The sequence below is a fragment of the Ochlerotatus camptorhynchus genome, unplaced genomic scaffold, assembly GCF_037179485.1.
Source record: "Ochlerotatus camptorhynchus isolate MF236.1 unplaced genomic scaffold, CSIRO-AGI_Acam_v1.1 ptg000327l, whole genome shotgun sequence".
NCBI lineage: Eukaryota > Metazoa > Arthropoda > Insecta > Diptera > Culicidae > Ochlerotatus > Ochlerotatus camptorhynchus.
The window spans coordinates 139,486-153,388 of NW_027040815.1; the positions used below are offsets into that span (position 1 = coordinate 139,486).

Consider the following 13,903-nt stretch of genomic DNA (forward strand, 5'->3'; position numbering starts at 1 on the left):
GAGTGACGAAGTGATCACCAATCTTGAGATTGCGCGCGTCCAAATCTAGTAACGCTAATTGGTATCAGACGAGAAAATCCATAGCATTGAGGTGCTTTTTGTGGACTACGGTAATCGGGAACGGATCAGACATAACTTGGAAGTCCCCCCAGCATACCACATCGTATGAGATGAAGCTGAGAGTATTAGATTACAGTAATGACATCTAGATCGTTGATTTCCGGGTCCAGTGATTACAGCGCTATGTAGGTGCTGAAGGGCAAACAGCTCACGAAGAACATGGATCACGAAGGGATTGTAAAATAGGAAGACGGCGGTAATTCACAATGCGGAAAATGTCTCATTGGGTGGTCAGATGATTTAAATCGGCTGGATCTAAATTGCTCTTTACTCGGCGTATTTAATAATATTAAATTATGTATGGAGTTTATTTATATTAAAATTAAATGTTATTGATTATTTTAAATTTGTTTAAAAATTCATGAAAAAAGCAACGAATGGCACAGAACTAATACATTTACCAAATAGAGTCACACTATACATCATTCGCATATTTACAGTTTATACTATTGGATGTATAATCAATTTTTCTCTCTTTATACCAAGCTATGCGTCGGTCAGGAGAGTTGCGATTTAGCGTAGCTTTTATACTATTTAGATTTGAATATTTTTTTAGTGTATACACGCTATTTCAAAACACCCAAATTTGGGTAGAATTCACCCAGATACGTCAAAACTGAACCTACCCAAAAATGGGTAAACTGTGTTGGGAGTGACAAGTTGACAAATGAACAACGTCGATCCAAGGGGGGGAGATGGCTGTCAAATACGAACAATCGTCGCCTACCTCGCATGCCTCGCATAACTGGTTCCAAACGTAAACAAGCCATAAGAAACCTACAGCGATTGTTTACGTTTGGAGCCAGTTTCATACAAGAATGATCAGTAGGCTGATTTGACAGCACGTCCCCCCCCAGCGTCGATCGGATTGATGTCAATAGATCAGTGCACGGTCCCTAACCTCACTTTTTGCTCCCTATCATTTTGCTTCTGAGTAAAAGAGATAGCAACGAATGGGAGCCAAAACAAACCACCCAAAACTGTCAAAACTTACGGGTGAGAGAAGAGTGCGGCAAATCTTCGTGAACTGATCAATGTTGTTCATTTGTCAACTTGTCACACGGTGTTCACGGTGTTTCGCGAAAACCCATTAATGGGTATAAAAATACCCATTTCCGCTAAAAGTGCCCCTCCTCATTTAATGGGTAACCCGAGCAGCAGAAAATAACTAATGAATACCTAATTCTGATCGGATACCAAAATTGGGTATTGACCAGCATGACATAAGAGGTAAAATACCAAAGAATAATACCAAAAAATTACATGCAAAATACTTTGTAAATACCAAAAATTGATATTTGGATACCAAAAACATACCTGGGTTGTATTGTTTTGGTATTGCATTATCATAATTTGGTATTGAAATGGCATTGTGGGAACATTTTTTTGGTATTATTTTTTGGTATTTTACCTCTTATGTCAGGCTCATCCATACCAATTTAAGGTATTAAGATATTCGTTCCTGCTCGGGAAACTATGGTTTACTCATAAATGGGTAAATGGGTGGTCTGTCAATAAATGGGTGTTTTTTCACCCATTTTCTTATATTGTGTTTACCGTAAAATGGGTGAAAAAATACCCATTTTTACAAATGGAGGATGCAAGCGCTCGTTGATGTAAAAATGTTTTTAAAACATTGACAATAAATGCAGGTGTTCCGCTCAAATTTTTCACGAAACATTATAATACAAATTATCCATTGTATTGACTTATCCGTAAGCCTCTCCAACGTTTTGGATTCTAACATTTTCCGGAGATCGTTGCTGCGGACAGTAACTGTTTGCATCGAGGTTTGCATTCCCAATGAGCCGGTGACGGAAATGAGACGATAAAATTTCGAAGTGTTTTTTCACCCATTAATGGGTAAAAAATATACCCATTATTCAACCGTGAACTGATTCTTTAAATGGGTATTTTTTCACCCATTTTATGATTTCAAAATTCCCCCATTTTTTGACAGCTGCATACATGGTTTGAAAATGGGTATTTTTTTACCCATTAATGGGTATTCACGAAACACCGTGAATACCCATTAATGGGTAAAAAAATACCCATTTTCAAACCATGTATGCAGCTGTCAAAAAATGGGGGAATTTTGAAATCATAAAATGGGTGAAAAAATACCCATTTAAAGAATCAGTTCACGGTTGAATAATGGGTATATTTTTTACCCATTAATGGGTGAAAAAACACTTCGAAATTTTATCGTCTCATTTCCGTCACCGGCTCATTGGGAATGCAAACCTCGATGCAAACAGTTACTGTCCGCAGCAACGATCTCCGGAAAATGTTAGAATCCAAAACGTTGGAGAGGCTTATGGATAAGTCAATACAATGGATAATTTGTATTATAATGTTTCGTGAAAAATTTGAGCGGAACACCTGCATTTATTGTCAATGTTTTAAAAACATTTTTACATCAACGAGCGCTTGCATCCTCCATTTGTAAAAATGGGTATTTTTTCACCCATTTTACGGTAAACACAATATAAGAAAATGGGTGAAAAAACACCCATTTATTGACAGACCACCCATTTACCCATTTATGAGTAAACCATAGTTTACCCATTAAATGAGGAGGGGCACTTTTAGCGGAAATGGGTATTTTTATACCCATTAATGGGTTTTCGCGAAACACCGTGCACTCCCAACACAGTTTACCCATTTTTGGGTAGGTTCAGTTTTGACGGATCTGGGTGGATTCTACCCAAATTTGGGAGTTTTGAAATAGCGATCTCCAAGCGCAATCTCACGAACACTAAAATCCAACATCCATATATAATAATCAAAAAGAAGAAGAACCAAACAGGTATCGCGATATAACAAATACTTAAAAAGGTAGCGCGTGGTCTCACACACACTTTTGTGCATGTGGAGAACTCTATAGAGATCTCCAAGCGAAATCTCACGAACACTAAACCCGCATAAACGCGAACCATAAATTGACCTTACCCAAAATGGTTAAAAATTGTTTATAATCCCTGCTAAACTTTAACTGAAATGGTTATGGAACTTTACATGAACGTTTAATGATAAAGTTTCAACCTTATGTATTATGGTTTTTTGGAACTGGACCTTACAAATAATGGGTTTTTAAGAACCATTACCGTTCCAAATTCTTGTTTTCTCCATACATTTTCGGAAAGAGAACTATATTAGAACTTTTTAACTTATAGTTTGAGAACTTTAAATGGTTATGGTAATCAGTAAGGTCCACGAATGGTTTTGTAACATCGATCAACTTTATGTGGAATATATCGCGAATTGGTTGCCTGTAATTTACTGATTACCAATTCACGATATATTCCACGTAAAGTTGAGCGATAATACAAAACCATTAATGGACCTTACTGACTACCATAACCATTACCATTAATGTTCTCAAATCATAACTAAAAACGTTCTTATATAGTTCTCTTTCTGAAAATGTATGGAGAAAACAAGAATTTGGAATGGTAATGGTTCTTAACAACCCATTATTTGTAAGGTCCAGTTCCAAAAAACCATAATACATAAGGTTGAAACTTTATCATTAAACGTTCATGTAAAGTTCCATAACCATTTCAGTTAAAGTTTAGCAGGGATTATAAACAATTTTTAACCATTTTGGGTAAGGTCAATTTATGGTTCGCGTTTATGCGGGAAGTCCAACATTCATGTATAAAAATGAAGAAGAAGAAGAACCAAAAAGGTATCGCGATATCACAACTACTTAAAAAGGTAACGCGCGGTCTCACGCACACTTTTTTGCATCTGGAGAACTCTATAGAGATCTCCAAGCGCAATCTCACGAACACTAAAATCCAACATCCATACATAAAAATAAAGAAGAAGAAGAAGAAACAAAAAGGTATCGCGATATCACAACTACTTAAAAAGGTAGCGCGCGGTCTCACGCACACTTTTGTGCATCTGGAGAACTCTATACCACAAACGAAGTGACAGACGACTAACTGGCGAAGAAATTCTCGCCTAACTTTTCAAAAGGTCCTAAGTAACAAATGTAAACAAATTGAGTTTATAAATGCACATTGTAACATTTGTACCTAAGAACATTATACACACACACACACACACACATTCAGATTAATGTCAATTGAATTGAGAAAATTCTAAATTAACAAAACGTCTGAAGTCCAAATAAGCATTAACGATGTTTCACTGTTAACGGCGCCGATGGTGTAGTGGTAAGCGTGATTACCTCTCACCCCAGCAGGCCTGGGTTCAATCCCAGTCGGCGCCGCCGGGATGTTCTGAGGCATAGCATCTCTGTTCACGCCTTCCTTCGGATGGGAAGTAAAGCCGTTGGTCCCCGGTTCATGAGTTGATGGGTCGATAGGTAGGGTCCAGGTGTGGGAGCTGCCTTCCTGGCACGTCGGTAGCATTGGTGCTCAGCACGGAAAACAAGATCGACGGAAAAAACAAAACCAAAGAAAAAAAAAAAAAGATGTTTCACTGTTATACATAAGACGTTTGACTATGTTCATCAAGACAAACGTCTGAAGTATCAGAAAAACCAAAACAATGCAGATCTCTACATCGGTCCTTTGTGTTTATCCGAGTCAAACGTCTAAAATGTCAAGCATTTTTCTACTGTTTCCGCGTGAAATTCTAATTTCCGAAATCGAATAGTTCAACTAGCAATGTCTGACGGGGCATTACACATAATTGATTTGCTTCTTGGTGAGTACTAAAGATAATATTTGTTTGCGATGAGTAAGATTCAGAAAACACTAATGTTAATGTGTTAATTCTAGCCGCGGCTGAAACGGTGAGCCAGCAGGAAGCAGTTCCCTCGGCAGTTCCATCGGTTTCTTATGATACGGGATGCTTTGAGAAGGTGTGGATCGATGATTATCAGCAACGTAGCATGTCTGAAAAGTGCACCGTTACTTCTGAAAACCAAGATCCTCTATTAGAGGATTGTTTCGAGCAAGGTAAGCAAGCAATTTCGAGACCACACGTGACCTTCGATTTTACCCTCGTGCTATACGTTAAACATACCGTCGGACATAGTGCGCTGTATAGCGCATCATCGTGCGAGTATAGCGCACTACACACAAAGAAAAACCGTTGCTAAAATTAAAAATACCATTGGTAGAATTGAAAGTTTGCATTGGTTCTTTTTGGTAGAAAGCGGTTAGCTTTCAAAACAAAAATCAGCTAACTGTCAATTCAAAAGTTCCTCGCATGCTACTTTTAAAAGTTGAAACTTTCAAAACGAATTGTAGAACTGTCAAATGAAAAACATGATAGTATTATAATTAAAAGTGGATTATTTTTGTATCAAATCAAACTTTTGTCATGAAAGTTTGGTAAAGGTGTAATAACATGTGCCGTTTTGAATCTATAATAAAAATATTTTCAATTAAAATACAAGCATTTTCAACATTGCAATATTAATTTTCATTTTAAATTCTAATAAATATTTATTCAATCGATAGTAACAAATGTTTCATAAATTAAAAAAGGACTACAACTATATTTATTACTACTATCCACATGAATACAAATATATTAATTATGCTGGGTTTCGGAAGACATCATCCGCAGGTTTTCAGTGAGTAGAAAATCGTTGTCATCGTATTGCGATATCACAAAGTTGCAGGTGGATTTTTTCGGCTGACTGTTGATTCTTGGGTTGATTCGGATTTATTCATTGGTAGATTTCATCGTCTGAAAAAAAAATCTAAATAACTTCACACAATAACATTGATAATTAAATACTTACAATTTTAACTAATGATGTCACAATGGATTCCGTAACCGACAATCTCGCCGACAATAGTAAAAATATTGCCTGAAATATCCAGCGGATTTAATGTTGATTTTCAGTTTCATTCCACACAAGGAACATGATTTGCGACTTTTGACGTTAAGGTTAAATTTAGCGGCAAATGCTGCCAGTGCTGCCAAAAACGTTACTATGACAAGGTATTTTTGACAGTTAAACAATTTTCATTTTAAAAATATGCGCTTTTAAAAGTACAAGTCAAAAGTGAAAAATACACTTTCAAACCAAACCAAATACTTTTGTTTTATACCCCGTTCACATTACAGCGTATATCACGTGATATACGCTGCCTTGCAATGAGCACTCATACATCTAGTTTTCACTGGAAATTCTATGTATGAGTGCTCATTGCAAGACAGCCTATATTACGTGATATAGGCTGTAATGTGAACGAGGTATTAAAAACTTTCATGGTTAAAACTATCAAAGCTGGGAAACTTTTATTTTGAAAACGCATGATTTTTATTGATACAATTTTTGTTTTTTGTGTGTATGTCCAACGTTATTAAATTCAATTGGCGCGTGTGGGATTTTCCGGTTTTCAACTGAAACGATAATATTTTTCATTTTTTTTCCATTAGCACACAACCGCTCCACTAAGACCGAGCATGGCTCTTCCGGAAATCGTTCAGAGTTAGCAATGCGACAGACAGACTTTTCGATGAATCGCTCAACGGCGTTCAGTTTTTCCGCTCCACGGAATCACGTGACAGTGCCACAAGAGGATGTGACCCAGCATGTCTCGCTTAAACAAAAAAATATAGATTCAAACGTCACCACTGCTCGCTTTGTTGACACTCCATCACGACCTAATCGTGCAATGATTCGTTTCCCTGGTGCGAATTCCGTCCAAAAATCTAACTCAACGGAACGAAGTGTTTGGAAAGCCACATCTCCGCCATATGAAAATCAAAGAAAGGTTGTATCAAGAAAACCACATTCTGAAATGTACGCCACTGTTCCGGTTAATTGTGACCCAAACAAACAGCTGAATAGTAGGTTGAATATTTATTGTATGATTGTAAATATGTTTATAAATATTTTTAGCAGGTAACTGTCCCATTGCAGCCCACCGTAATACTTCCGGGGAACATTCACCGTTACTCGCAGCTCAAAACTTTGAAAGTAATTCAGCTTGCCATGGAAGCTCAATATCAAAGTTAATCCGAGGACCGTGGGCGAACCTAAGTCACACAGGTACTGATTGCGGCATTTTGAAAGACATTTCAAATTATTCGTCAATCCACGAACGAAGACGGCTGAGATCAATAGGAGATAGCTTCGGTAAGTAGATTAAAAATAAATACCGTAAATAAATACAATTCACACACAGATTTTTTACATAAGAAGTAAAAAACATAATGTGTAACCCATATTCGGTATGAATGATTAACACTAAAAACATTACCGAAACTTATGACTCTTATTTTTTTTCTTTTGCAGAATCCTTCATCGATGATCAGTGGGATGAACATCCATCTTTTCGGCGCGTACAAGCTTCCACGCCACTAGCTAATGCTACTTTTGCACTGAACCTTTCGTTGGATGTAAATTCACACTCTGATGCGCCATTAGACTTGGTGGTCAAAAGGTCGACCACGACGGGTTCAGATGATCAGATACGGTCCCCAATGGTGCTTGATCTACGACAGATTCCACCTACATGCCAACTTCCGCCAAAAGAGAACAACGAACCATCATTAAACAGGAAGCATCAAACATCCCTGGAACATTCAGGACTGAATGTCGATGCTCTAGCTAATCCCTCGATCGGTTCATCATTTCGCGCTGCTCATTTCGACGATGTTGAATTTAGAGACGATGACACAGATAACGATAAAGATCCAGATTGGTTTCCCGACGGCGATGCTACATTATTGGATAACTTATCAATCTATGAATATTTTGAAATATTCAAGAATGATAATTTGACTGACCCCGATACTGATGCTTCATCTGCTGGAAAGGACGAAAAAAATGAAAACGTTGAAGAGAATTGCGGAGAACCTCAGTCGAAGAAAAGCAAATCTAATTTGCGAAAGAGGAACAAAAATCTTAAGGAAAAAGGACTCCAATATCAAAGAACAGACGGAACTGTCGTCGCAGCAAGGCGAGTTCAACCGCAATGTAATTGTAGGATGCGGTGCTATGACAAATTCCCTGAATTGGTCCGAAACAAACTATTGGCAGCGCTCCTGGATCTGACTCAATCAGGACAAAACCAGTTCTTATCGAGTCACATAACTGTCATCAACACGGTTCGTCCTAAGGTAAAAAACATCAAATTAAGCATCATTACCTCAATAATAACCCTACTAAAATTTCTAAGCCAACCTTACTAAATTTTCCATTGTTCACCTGTTTAACGATGAATTTAGACAATTTCCAGCCTAAAACGCAAAAAAATCGGTTTTGCCTCGACCCTTTTCAATTTTTATGAATCTTTCGTATATATTCGCTACAACCCAAGGATGCTTTTTACCCTTCTTAAGAAGAAGGGTATACGAACCACTTTTTTCGAGAAAATCAACGTTTTATGTTTTATGCACCCACCGCTGTTTCTCGAGTGTCTCCTTATAAATCGAACTGATTTTTTGTAGGTGACCAGCTTAGGATCAACCCTAACTCCAAACAAAAAAAATCAGCTTGATTGGTTAGAAGACAGCTTATAAATAGTGGTAGGTGGACGGCACCACCCATCATCGTTCTATTCGGGGGATTCCTGTACCTACAATTTCCTGTCAGATATAATTTTGGCCAGATAAATCGGTTTTTCTTTAAATTTCTGCATTTTTATATAAAAAAATTACTTTTGAGAAAAAAAACCATATTCAATTGAAAAATGCAACCTGGCCAACTTTTACGCAAAATGTCATTCAAATTGTAAATAATCGACTTGCGTTCAATGTCCAATCGGGTTGCGTTTTGGTCTGGAAATACTCTTTAATTATTCAATAGTTGATCAACGGAATGACTGCATTTGATAGGATGTCCCTTTCTAGCTGATGGATTCTACCATAGGTTAGAAAGGAAATATCTGTCAACATACATTCAAATCAATACTCAGTTTTTTTTCTATACATAGGTTTTGATTTCACGGCGTACTCGGTCCCGGATCTATAGGCTACCAGGCGTAGGAGGTGCGGTGAAAGTTTGAAGACGTATGTTTATGTCTACGTTTGATATTAAGGAAAGGAAAGTTCGTGTGCTTGCCGATAAGCTAGTTAAGGGTGCCGGGATTTCTAGAGATGACATGCGAAAAAAAAATCACTCGAGAAAACAAATTGACTCTGAACACGCTGAATACATATTCAAGCATATAAGGTCATTCCCAGCTGAGGAAAGTCACTACAGTCGTGAAAAGTCTTCATGCCTGTACTTACCTTCAGAGTTAACGATCAATCGCATGTACGAACTTTATCAGGATCAGCGTGGCCTGGATAACATTATTCCAGTTCACTATAACACTTATAGACTGGCTTTTAATTCATTGAATATCAAATTTCGAAAGCCTAAGATCGATACATGCAACACGTGTGACATGCTCAGAGTGGAGTTACAGGTAGAAAAGGACATTAAAAAACGAGAAGAGATACTAGCTAGGAAGGAAGCGCATCAGTTAGAAGCAGAAGAACTGTATACTGAGAAGAAACAAGATAGACTGCTGGCAAATGAAGATATTTCTGTACGAACAATATCATTTGATTTGCAAAAGCAATTAGCTACACCGTACTTGACTTGTGGCCGCGCTTTTTATAGTCGCCAGATATATACATATAATCTGACAATCTTTGAGATCCAAACAGATGGAAATGTTCCAATATGCTACATATGGGATGAAACCCGTGCTAAAAGAGGATCCAGGGAAATAGGATCGTGCTTGTGGACTTATTTAAAAGCATTACCTGCTTGTGTTGAACAGGTTATTATGTACAGTGATCGTTGCGCTTTACAAAATAACAATCGCACTATCCTTTTTCTGATGGCGTATTTTGTGGAAATGATGGCGATCGAAGGAAGAAAATTTACTATTCATCATAAATTCACGACCAGTGGCCATAGCCACATGGAGTGTGACACAATCCACTCGGCTATAGAACGGGCAAAGAAGAAGACGCATGTCAACATTGAAACACTACGTGATTGGAGTTTGTTTATTGCTTCGATCAAACGAACCACTCCAATTATCGTAAAAGACATGGAACAAAAGCAATTCCTTAATTGGCTTACGCTAGGTGAAAGGTACACATTGCCTAAAACGACAACGGACTATGAACCATTTAAATTCAAAACAGCCAGGATCTCGTGCTCTACGGAGACACCTGGAACCGTCACGTTCAAAAATCATGTTGGCGATGTAAATCCCAAACAGATTCAACTATGCACGTTGAAATCCGTTCCGTTGCAACAGCTACAACAAGAACCAATATTAACTGTACCTATTCAACTACCTACGGCCAAATTAGAAGACCTTCGCCGACTGCTGCCATATGTCACCCAGAAATAGTATTTTGAGGCTTTCCTTAAATCCTTGGCGCCTTCTGGCCGAGGAAGAAAGTTGAAGGTTGCAGAAAATGTAGGGTTCGATGATGACATGGACCTAGCTAATGAGGAGGATTGAAAGCCATGAACTAATAAAACAATGTTACATAAAACAAAACAACTTGTTCAATATAACATCCGATGTACGTGAAAAAAGAAATAAAATGGATAAAACTTAAGCCCTTTAATTTTCTTTAAAATTATACATATCATTGAATTAGTCACTGCAAATGCGGAAATTGCTTCTCGCTCTGAATTCCATCCTCATATTAATCAACGCTACCTTTACAGCAAGTGTAGATTTTTCTTTAATTTCGTTGTGAAATCGCCTTGACGCCTTTCTGCCTCAAGATCGTATGCATCGTACTACGTCAGCAGCTTGTCTGAAATTTCCTATAGTTCGTGTCCGTTTAGAGTTAAGCTTTTCCTTCTGTGCAACGAGCTCCACTTAAGCCCCGACTAGGGTGATTAGGGCTACCCGCTCGTAGAAATACATCTGCAGAGATCCTCACAGGCCATCGAAATGTTTTTTTTTCTGTTTCAAACACCACCATTCATTGCGTCGTAGAGGTGCACAACTTCCTGCTTTTGTTCCATTTGAATGGTTTCGACACATGAAACGATCTTGAACTGTCCCTCATGTACCGACAGCAAGTGGTTGGTGTATTGTTCCTGTGATGGAAGACTCCCAGCAAACAAAACATCTCCATGAAGAAAGTTCGGAGTTGCTGTATTCATTCGACAGTCGTTGCGTAAAATATTTGTTGCCACTTTTTTCAGGAGCTTTACAACCCAGGATTGGTTGTTTTTCTTACGATGAACTCTGAAAGAGAAAATAAAACATGTTACAAGTCGCTTTCACTTAAATACTACTCTGGTTGGTACAATGACCACCCAAAGTGCACCAGTGGCAAAGCATAAGCCAGCGTCTTTTCCATCAAGAAGCTGCGGAATCGTCAGTTTCGGCACCACTGTGAGCAGCAAAAAATGCAACAAGGCCTTCTTTGTCAAAAGGTGCTCATCTGGGAGGCCCACCTTGGACATGTCAGTCTTCGTTTGATTGAAAATGTTCAATTTCCGGTGCTTCTTGACTTCGACGGTTTTTTTTTAATAAAAAATGTCCCGATGCATCTGACTTACCCTTGCTTTTCTTACTGAAGCTTGTTGGCATATTTCCTCTTCCTGCTCAGAGAAGTTTCCGCTTTCCTAACAGCTGGAACTGGTGTTTCCTGGTACACTTTCTGGTTGGTTCTTGTGTGGACTCTTTACCCTATCATGTCACAATAGCCTTCGCCGGTTTACTTTTACTAACGAAGATCGAAAACTTTCCTTCGCCTGGCTCCGTTCCATGGAGTTTCTAAACCTCTTCGGGCAACATGCCTTCATCGGCGAAATTTCTTAAGCGTAACATCCACGATTTATCACAAAAAACAACACTGTTATCAAATAAGCAGCTCACGCGACCACCAACGATCGACCAAAACAATCTGTGCGCAGTGTTGCGATATACCGTTAAAAAAAAGTTGATGCAATTAATTAATTAATTTAGCTTTATTTAGGAGGCTTTCAGCCTTAGGCTGGTTCGCCTCCGAAAAGTTGATGCATTGTCCAATACTCATATTGATCGTTTAACTCGTATAACTTAAATTATGCACTGATATTGCTTAAAAACAAATATATAATGTTGAAAACATAAATGACCTATGTAACTGCGATTATAACTAAACGTCCTATATAACATGTCCAATGTACACCTGACAAGAACAAAATGTCCTATGTGATATTTTTCACGTTTTCATAGAAAAAAATGTTTGAAACGGGTAGTTTATAATTTAAATTTAAATTTTACTATCGCATTTTACTATTAAAGGTCTTAAAAAGGTCAAAAATTGATTTGGTTTAAAATAGTATCAAAAAAGATTCTGTCAATCTTCAACCTCGTTTTTCTCGAAAAGAGTGAAATGTTAGATAGGACCTTTTGAAAAGTTAGGCGAGAAAATCAATTAAAATAATGTGGTTCGCTGTAATAGAATTTTCCAGGTGTTGTAAGCAGAAAGACAAGAGCAGATGAAAGCTTCAAAAACATGGCCGCCAGTCAGGCCCCTGTACAGAACACATCGATTAAATTCCCATCATTTTTAGGTATCTTGTAGTCACGCACATCAAATAATTCAGTGCCAACATTTCAAAGGGGCGTAATTGCATTTGTAAACAATGGCTTTAGTCGTCGATTTCTCGTGAATAAAAGCTCACTCATGAAAAATAATGACACCAGCAGGTAGAAGAATGTTTCCTCTATCAGCAAGCAATGTAATTTTGTAGAGGTAAGATTACATTCACGAGAAATTGACGGTTAAAGTAATTGTTTACAAAAGCAATTACGCCCCTTTGAAATGTTGGCACTGAATTAATGTCAAAAATTTTCGGACACGCTATTTCAAAACTCCCCAAATTGGGGTAGAATCCACCCAGATTGGTCAACACTGAACCTACCCAAAAATGGGTAAACTGTGTTGGGAGTTTTTTTTTTTCCTTGATTTGTTTTCCGTCGATCTTGTTTTCCGTGCTGAGCACCAATGCTACCGACGCCAGGGAGGCAGCTCCTACACCTGGACCCTACCCTATCGACCCATCAACTCATGAACCGGGGACCAACGGCTTTACTTCCCATCCGAAGGAAGGCGTGATCAGAGATGTTATGCCTCAGAACATCCCGGTGGCGCCGACTGGGATTGAACCCAGGCCTGCTGGGGTGAGAGGTAATCACGCTTACCACTACACCACCGGCGCCGCTGTGTTGGGAGTTACAAGTTGACAAATGAACAACGTCGATCACATTTATGTCAATGTTGTTCAAAACCCCTGCAATGTTCGTTTGGCTACATTATACTTTGCCTCCGCTTATCTATGGAATCTATAATATCTCAAGAGCAAATTTTCATTACGTCGAATGTAACAAAGGTAAACAAACTCGAGCTATCAGTGTCAATCGATGCTCCTGCTATTACACTATATACTGTCCGAATATGGGATCACATCCCATTTTTAAATTTATTTACCAGTCGAATTGCTTTTTGACGTAATCACCTTCCGATCAAAATAGTTTTCGATGTTACTTAACAGCACTGAGAAACCCGTGAAAAGTGTACTTTCGTCGTTTCGCTTTCTCATTATTAAAGTGAATAAATCGAACTGTTGCTAAGATGATTTCGGTGGTCCTAAAATGATGAATGGGCTGCACGTAAGGAGACGTAATTGAGTAATTGATAATTCTCCCGAATATCCTGGTAAATACACTTTGACTTAAGTAACAATAGGGGCCACCAAACGACGTATAATAACTTTTGACTCAAAAACCAGTATTTTTTTGCATGAAAGCTAGCGATTTGCATTTGTATGATTAAAACCCTGCTAAATATGTTAAACATTGCTATCACTATGAGATTA

At 38.1% G+C, this 13,903-nt stretch overlaps 1 pseudogene; it reads left to right on the top strand.

Annotated features, from left to right (window-relative positions):
- Positions 1-6,860: 6,860 nt before the first annotated feature.
- Positions 6,861-9,786, top strand: LOC135708101 (uncharacterized; annotated as a pseudogene).
- Positions 9,787-13,903: the final 4,117 nt, after the last annotated feature.